This window comes from Gekko japonicus, unplaced genomic scaffold (assembly GCF_001447785.1).
Source record: "Gekko japonicus isolate JY-2015 unplaced genomic scaffold, Gekko_japonicus_V1.1 scaffold180, whole genome shotgun sequence".
In the NCBI taxonomy this organism is placed as follows: domain Eukaryota; kingdom Metazoa; phylum Chordata; class Lepidosauria; order Squamata; family Gekkonidae; genus Gekko; species Gekko japonicus.
In genome coordinates, this window is record NW_015174278.1 from 306103 (window position 1) to 312539 (window position 6437).

The following is a 6437-nucleotide window of genomic DNA, read 5'->3' on the forward strand; positions in this document are numbered from 1 at the left end:
CGGGGTATAAATCCAATCTCTTCTTCTTCTTCTTTGGTTTCCTTTGGAGCAAGCAAGTGGCAAGGGTGTGCTGATATCCACACCTGCATGCCCCTTTCTGCAACCAGGAATTGTAGAGTCAACTTCTGCCCGGTTGAGATTCTCACGCTTTGCAGCGCTGGCAAAGACCTTTTTGTCCAGGATTTCCCCCCTCATTGCTCTCTGCCAGAAAAGCCTCCCAACCTGCAGTGTTTGTTATTTCAGTCTGGGCTGTTTTCCTACACTTCCTATTTCCCTGACATCCCGACAGCTCTCCTTTCTCTTAGGAAAGCAGTGAGTAGAGGCCACAGCCTGCCTCGGTGCCTCAATGCCCCCTCAGCAAGCTCTTGCCTTTCCTCCATGTTCTTTTGTTCAGGGCTTTTTTGGGGATCTAGCCAGGAAGCAGGTGATGTCACCCCAGCTTCTCATCTTGACCCCACAGTCCACCTGCCTGAACAGCTGCCACACTCTGAACAAGAACCAGCCCCGGTCTGTACCAAACCTCCCCCCTCCCAATCTCCACCTCTCTTCCCCCCTCCCATTTCCTCCAGCTCCTCCCCTCTGAACTCATCTAAAAGTTATTATGGTCATCTCTTCATAACATCGCTGGAGTTTCCTGGATCCCTGCAAAAGGTTTTTGTGCTGGCACAGATCTGGAACTCTCCTCCACTGCAATTTTTTCTGACAACTTCTGGAGCAGAACTGAATTTAGACCTTTAAAAGCAGGAGTTTGGACTTCCAATCTGAGAAACTGCTTGGCTGGTGAGTACTATAATTATCTGAAGTTGCAGAGGTCTTCCAGTCCCAGGAGTTCCATAGTTATGATTCCTAAGGTCAGATCCTTGAGGCATTACAAATGAAAAATCCTGGGGTTCAAAACTGTCTAGTATACCTTTGTACCCTGGCATTGACTTCCCCCTGCCCTTAATGGACTAAATGATTTACTCTATGGAGAAGAGAAAGGCACTTTGCACATGCTCAAAGGCACACCTGAGACCTATAAACAAGGCTCCATGCTTAGCCTTGCTGTAAAATACAAGCTCTAAGGCTAGTCATCTCTCCCAAAAGAAAGCCCTAACTAGGATCACATGCACTGAATTTGGGCCAAGTTGCCAGATCCTTCATCAGCACCTAGGGCTATGACTTTAACAACCACAGAGCAGCAGGTGAAAACACTCATCTCCATTATATGAAAAGCTTCACCAGCTGCTTTCTGAAGGTCAAAAGGCTGTCAAAAGCACCAAACCAGGCCAGGGGTTTCTTTTCTTGGTAATGCTAAGCTGAGCTCACTTGCACAGGCTTTCTTAGTTTGCTTTGGGAAAAAGGAGAAAGAGCTTTTTGCAAAATGTGTACTTTCATTTGTATGTCCAGGGTCTCTCTTGGCATAATTTCATTCCTGGCTGACCCTGCTTTCTCTTTGGTTTTTCTAGCTCTAGCAGGTACCTCTCTTTCCTATTGTGTGAGTTTAAAAGCTAGCACTTTAAGAGCCAAACCTGGCAGGTATCCTTTGTTGATTGGCTTCCTGTCCTTTATAACATTAGGAGCAGAGAAAAAAAGTCCAGTCTTCTAAGTTATGGGGAAGGGTTATAGTGGAAGAACTTTTAAGGTGAGAAAAGGAGGACAGGGAATCTAAACGGGGCTGCAGGAAGCTGTGATTACTCTGGTTGGGCCTATACTTTCCCATTCTCCTTACTGCAGCTTTTCAAAAGTTTTTTTTTTAAGTCTTAACCTAAAAAAAATCTATGTTAGCTCATCCATCCAAAGATTCTCTTCTAGTTCATTCATCCACTTAACTCTGTGTTTAAAAAGGAAACAACAAGAATGTATATCTGGACAATGCAGAATTTATAAAGAACATATAAAGAAACTTAGTAGAGATCCAACACTTGAATTAGGTATATGATAAAGAAACAAAGGGTGAATTTGAACACAGTGATGGATCTTTGATCATTTCTTATTGCTTATAGATACATAATGTTCTACAAAGGTGTCCTTGAGAGGTTAGGAGAATATTTGAAGCCTAGTTTACAGCATCCCAAGCTTTATACTTGCTAGAGGATAACAAATGCCCTTCAAGATTCTGAAATATTTTGCAATTTTATTTTTTATTTCTCTTGGTTAATGAAGTAAGGCAACTGTGACTCAGACCAGCCAGGGAGTCTATTGCACTGGCATTTAAACCAAAATTCCTTTCTTTAAATCACACCTGTATAATCTATTTTTTATTTTATTTGCTTCATTTATACTTTACCTTTCTCCCTAATTGAACCCTAAAGAGGCTTACATTTTTTCTCCTGTCCTCCATTTTACCCTCAAAACAGCCCTGTGAGGTAGGTTAGGCTGTGTGTGACTGGCCCAAAGTCACCCACTGAGCTTCCATGGCAGAGTGGGGATTAGAACCTGGGTCTCTCAGATCGTAGTCTGATGGTCTAAGCGCTACACCACTTTGGCTGTGCTCTCCGTTTTGCTCTGTCTCCTGCTTTCCATTGGCCTGTTCTCCTAACAAGGGCATTGTTTGAATATTTTAACTGCTGCCAACCTAGCATTTAGTGTTTTCTAACGTGTAAAGGAGTTCCTGTCAATCTTGGCTGCTATTATTTCATAGGAGGACTAGTAGAAGCCCTAACCTTTCTGACCAACTCCTGAAAGCTTCATATTGATTGGATGCACTCCTGACTATTAAGTCTGTGGAAAAGGCAAAGTTCAGTGGCCTGGCATGCACCTTATTTAGAAGGAAGTCTGAACTCCTCTTCTTATGTTCTTCTATATGACTAGGAATAAGGCCCATTGTGGAAATAAATACAACAAGCTCTAGAAAGAGGCTCTGGGTGCATGCCCTGGCCTTGGGCACTCAGCGTCAATTTGTTGTGATGACCTCAGCAGCATATAATGACACAAAGTCCACCGTTTTCTCCAGGGGAACTGATCTATACCATCTGAAGAGCAGTTGTAATTCTGAGGGATCTCCAGCCCTCCCCTGGAGATTGGCAGCAGTGGTTCCCCAGGAGGAAATAGCTGCTTTGGAGGGTGGAGCCTATGGCATTGTACCTGCCCGAGGTCCCACCCCTCCTCAAACCTCACCCTCCCCAGGCTCCATTCCTCAAATCTTCAGGAATTTCCCAACCTGGAGCTGGCAACCCTTTCTCCTTCCCAGCCAATCATCAACCTGCCTTAATTTGCCCTTCTGACTTCAGCTTTCCATCTACTCCCCACCTGCAGCATCTACCCTGCTCTGAAGCCCTGACTGCTATGTCATACTGGCTGTCATAGGGAGCCATCTCAGCAGGATATAAGAACACAGAGTCCACCATTTTCTCCAGGGGTACTGATCTCTGCCATCTGAAGAGCAGTTGTAATTCTGAATGATCTCCAGCCCTCACCTGGAGATTGGCAACAATGATTCCCCAGGAGGAAATGGCTGCTTTGGAGGGTGGAGCCTATGGCATTGTACCTATCTGAGGTCACACCCCTCCTCAAACCTCACCCCCTCCAGGCTCCACCCCTCAAATCTCCAGGAATTTCCCAACCTGGAGCTGGCAACCCTGTCTCCTTTCCAGGCAATCATCAACCTACCTTTATCTGCCCCTCTGACTTCAGCTTTCCATCTCAGCAGGGTATAAGGACACAGAGTCCATTATTTTATCCAAGGGAACTGATCTCTGCCATCTGGAAAGCAGTTGGAATTCTGAGTGATCTCCAGCCCTCACCTGGAGACTGGCAACAATGGTTCCACAGGAGGAAAAGTACAGTCTTTCTCTTCAGTGGGGGCCAAAACAGCTTACATCTTTCTCCTCTCCCCCTTTTAATCTGCACAACAACCCTGTGAGGTACGTTAGGCTGAAAGTCTGTGTCTGGTCTGAATAGGGTTGCCAGGTCTGGGTCGGAAAATACCTGGAGACTTTGGGGGTGGAGCCAGGAGAGGGTGGGATTTGGGGATTTGGGGAGGGGAGGGGCCTCAGGGGCCTCAGCATGGTACAGTGCCATACAGTCCACCCTTCAGAGCAGCCATTTTCTCCAGGGGAGCTGATCTCTGTCAGCTGGAGATCCGCTGTAAAAGCGGGAGATCTCCAGGCCCCACCTGGAGGCTGGCAGCCCTAGGTCTGAAATCACCCACTCAGCTGGAAAAAGGCAACGCATTAGGAGAATTATATATATATAAGATGCTCTGCGCTTTCAGCAGACTGTGCCTCAGCACTTTTAAACTTTGTAACAGTGAGGCCTAGCTTCTTTTTATGTAGGGCTAACTGCTGCCCTACAATCCCAATTCTGCATGGTCTGCATGTGTGCATCATTAATAGTAGTTTGAAAAGCTTCCGCCTTACAAGTCAGTGACAAATAGTATTGCCAACTCCAAGGTGGGAAATTCTTTGGGGATTTAGGGGTGAAGCCTGGGGATGGTGGGATGGGGGGATGGGACCTCATCAGGGTACAATGCCATAAAGTCCACCCTCCGAAGCAGCCATTTTCCCTGGGGGAATTGATCTCTCTAGTCTGGGGATCAGTTGTAATTCTGGGAGATTTCCAGGGCCCACCTTGAAGGTTGGGAACCCTAGGAAAAAGCTCACTAGGCAATGTCATAGAATCATAGAGTTGGAAGGGGCCATACAGACCATCTAGTCCAACCCCCTCCCCAATGCAGGACTAGGAAGTTTCTCATTAATTATTTGGAGGTCTGAAAAGTACTTTCCTTCTATCCCCAAAACTATTAAAATTAGGAGATGGAAAACATAAGCACCCAACCACAACAGCCATGGCCATGCTTGTTTAAGAGAACTTGGTGTACACTAGGTGTAGGACATATCCTAATGGGAGGTATTTAAAATATGCTGGGCAAACCATGTCACAAGTGGGGGCCGTCTCTCCATCATCTAAGCTGTGCAATATCATTGGATCCTACCGATCCAAGATATGATCTGGCATTTCTGACCCATGAGGATTATACTGCAACAAACTAAATTAGGGGATAATTGTAGCTTAATAGGTCGGTGAGGTTTTGAAAGCTTGTACCTCTTTGTAACCTCATCTTAGAAAAAAAAATCCTGTATAATACAAATACTTCTGTGTCTTTTTTCTCTATGCATCTCCAGGTAGGTGCAGTGGTTTTAGACTATCATGCTTGGATCTGGAAGGCCTGGGTTCAAATCCTCATTCTTCCATGAAGCTCACTGTGTAACTTTGGACAGTCACTCTCTTTCAGCCTTGCCCACCTCACAGGGTTGTTGTGATGGTAAAACGGAGAAGGCAAAACCATGCACGCTACCCCGAATTGCTTGAATGAAAGGAAGGGAGAAAAGTGTACTACAAAGTATTGGGCATACCAGTACAAAATTTTATTTAACCCAGCACAAGAAGAGAAATCTTGGCAGCCCAGGACTGTTTGTAGTCGGACAGCTGGCTCCACACAATGTAACACAAGCATGGACTTAACACTCATGTCTAGGGTTTGTAACCTCCAGGTGGAGTCTGAAGATCTCCTGGAAATTTGGGGGTGGAGCCTGTGGAGAGAAGGAAGGTCAGCAAGATATAATAAGTAGCCCGTTTTCTCCAGGGGGGCTGATCTCTATCATCTGGAGATCAGTTGCAATTTTGGGAGGTCCTACCTGGAGCTGCGGTGGCTCAAGTGGTTAAGACGCTGAACTGCAGGCGGTGGAAGGTCAGTAGTTCAGCAGTTCAAGACCCAGGTGCCGCATGATGGAGTGAGCTCCCGTCTCTAGTTCCAGCTCCTGCCAACCTAGCAGTTCGAAAGCAAGAAATTGCAAGTAGATAAATAGGTACCACTTTGGTGGGAAGGTAACAGCGTTCCGTCCACCTTGGTGTTTAGTCATGCCGGCCACATGACCGCGGAAACGTCTTCGGACAGCGCTGGCTCTTTGGCTTTGAAACAGAGATGAGCACCGCAACCCTAGAGTCGGATTCGACTGGCTTTCAAGCAAGGGAACCTTTACCTTTACCACCTGGAGGTAGGCAACAATGCTATTTGTATCACTGGCCCCATGTGTCCACTCCCTGCCCTGCCCTTCCATTTAAGTTCGTGGGCCTCTGTCAAGCATTAAGCACAGAATGGTGCTACAAATAGAATATTCACAAATCTACATAGCCCTTTGCATACCCCTCAGTATATATGTGCAGTGTGTTTTTAAGCTGCAAAGGCACATGGGCCCCCCTCTTCTGGCATTCAGACCATGGGAGACATCTTCCAGAACTCTAAAGCAATAAAAGCACCAAAGTTCTTTGGGGCCACCAGAAGAAAGGAGGGGTTGAGGGTAGCCACTGGACTCTCTTTTCTTGGGAGATGGTCATGATGGTTTTGGAAATGGCTAGGGAGGCAAAAAGAATGGCCATCTTAGCATGTTTCTAAACTCGGGTGCCTGAGAAGAGGCATGAAATGTTGCTCATTCCTGCTCATTAAGCTGTGTGGG

The 6437-nt window shown here is 46.2% G+C and overlaps 1 protein-coding gene across 1 annotated transcript in view; it reads left to right on the forward strand.

Annotated features, from left to right (window-relative positions):
• The first annotated feature begins 732 nt into the window (after nt 1-732).
• Nucleotides 733-6437, forward strand: part of GJA4 (gap junction protein alpha 4) — a 7527-nt gene continuing 1822 nt past the window's right edge. The window contains exon 1 of the mRNA XM_015423820.1: nt 733-780. The gene's annotated coding sequence lies outside the window, so the exon portion shown is untranslated. The remainder of the gene's footprint in view (nt 781-6437) is intronic.